Here is a 1,888-nt window from a genome sequence, read left to right as displayed (position 1 = left end):
GCTCTCGGGGCCGATCCCGGCTGTCGCTCCCGGACGATCCCGGCTCCCGGGGCCGATCCCTGTTTCTGCCCGGGCAGCCGAGTCGCGCGGCGCGTTGCCATACCAACGGCAGGGGGCGTGGCCAACGCCAGCAGCGGGACGGGATCCCCGCCCACCTCCCACCCCCTCTAACAGCGCCCCCTGGCGGGCGCTGCCAGCCCAGCGCCGCCGCTCCAGCTCATCCCGCCGGGATCCGCCCCCTCCACGGGACAGCTTTCCTCACGGACACCGCAAAGGCCCTTCCCTGTCCCCGGGGGCCAGCGCCTGCCCCCGTCCCGGGGCACACGGCCAGGAGTCTGCCGCGCTCCGGCCACCCTGATCGGCTCAAGGCACGAAGATGCCCGGCGGGGGTGTTCCCCGACCCACGAGCAGGGCTGTGCCCGCTGCAACGGCGCGGGCGCGCAGGTCTGCCCCCCGTCCCCCTGGGCAGCGCTGTCCTGCGCGCCAGCCCCTGGGAACCACCAGCATCCCGAGGAGAGTCCGGGCTCGCCTGCAGCCACCCCCGCTCCAGCCCGGCGGGCTCCAGCCCTGGCCCCGACCCCGGCTCGGCACGGTCGCGGGGGCGCGGCTGCTTCCGGCCCGCCCTTGGGGCTCGGCGGGGCCGCGCTCGGCGCCACTCGGCATCATTCGGCTCGGTTCGGTTCCGCTCGGCTCCGTTCGGGCTCGCTCGGTTCCGTTCGGGCTCAGCCCTGGCCCGGGCTCCTGTCGGGGCGGTGTCGCTCCGCCCCGGTGTGCGGGCCCTGTGTGGGTTTGGGGCTTCGGTGGGAAAGGGGCTGTTTTTACTGACAAGAAAAAAGAAGTCCTGCAAGTGTTGAGCTGAGGAGCTCTGGGGCCCTTGCGGTGGTGTACAGCAGTTGGCGGCACCGCCGGGCAGGGCAGGAGCGGCTGTGGGGGAGCCTCTAACATAAACTGCGGGTTGGCAGCCGCCAGAGCCACGGCAGCACAGGTCAGGGCTGATGCCCTCAAAGGCTTTCGCAAAGTCTTGTAAACTGTCGAGGTTAAATCTCTTTCCGGATGCTGGCAAACCGTGCTGCCGTGGAATCCGATGAATTCGGGGGGGGGAAGGGGGGACCAAGGATGTGCACTGGTCCTGTGTGGAGGAGAAGGGGTGGAGGAGGAGGGGTGGAAGTAGGAGGAGAAGAAGGATTTCTTTGGGCTGAATCTTGGGCTTTTGGAGGTTTTTATGGACAGAAAATGCCTGGTGACTTCTAGAAATGGACTCGGGCAGGAGAAACCCCCAAACCAACGCACTCACACCTTGTTTTTTCCCCCAAGCCTCTTCGTGCCTCTCTATGTGAACTGATTTGGTCTTGGATTTTTTTCTTCTGTACAGGAGTGACTGCTACTGGCACGGGTTGCTCCTCTGGTTCAGCTGCAGCTTGAGTGGCCACGGCACCTGTTGGTCTGCTTTCCTTCTCCTCCCTCTCAGGGTGCTCTTTAGTATTGCACTGTGTCTGATAAATAGTAGCCAGGGCCCAGAGCACTGCACTAAGTTGCTCCTCTCTGGAACTGCCACAGCATTTTCTTTCAAAGATTCTGCTGCTTTACCAGGATCCTGTAGTTGACAGAGGTAAACTTCCAAATCACTGGAGCAGAACAGTCCTTCAGAAGCTGACCCATTTTCTCCAACATCCCGTGCCCCTCCTGGCTACTGCAAAAATACCTCTGTCCTGGATGGAAGCAGGAGAACCCATTCTGTAACAGGGTCTTTCCTAGCTGCCAGTTCTCCCGGTTCCCCTTTGGTCAGCCCCGCTCCGCCATTGCCGGCCACCCGATCCAAACCCCACACAAATGAGGATTCCTCGCAGGGAAAAGGTGCCAGCACAGAAAGCCCTGGCTGCCCACGGAG

Source organism: Lepidothrix coronata, unplaced genomic scaffold (genome assembly GCF_001604755.1).
Source record: "Lepidothrix coronata isolate B3197 unplaced genomic scaffold, Lepidothrix_coronata-1.0 Scaffold268, whole genome shotgun sequence".
Lineage (NCBI taxonomy): Eukaryota > Metazoa > Chordata > Aves > Passeriformes > Pipridae > Lepidothrix > Lepidothrix coronata.
The sequence above is the reverse complement of the archived record's forward strand: the minus strand, read 5'-3'. Positions refer to the sequence as shown.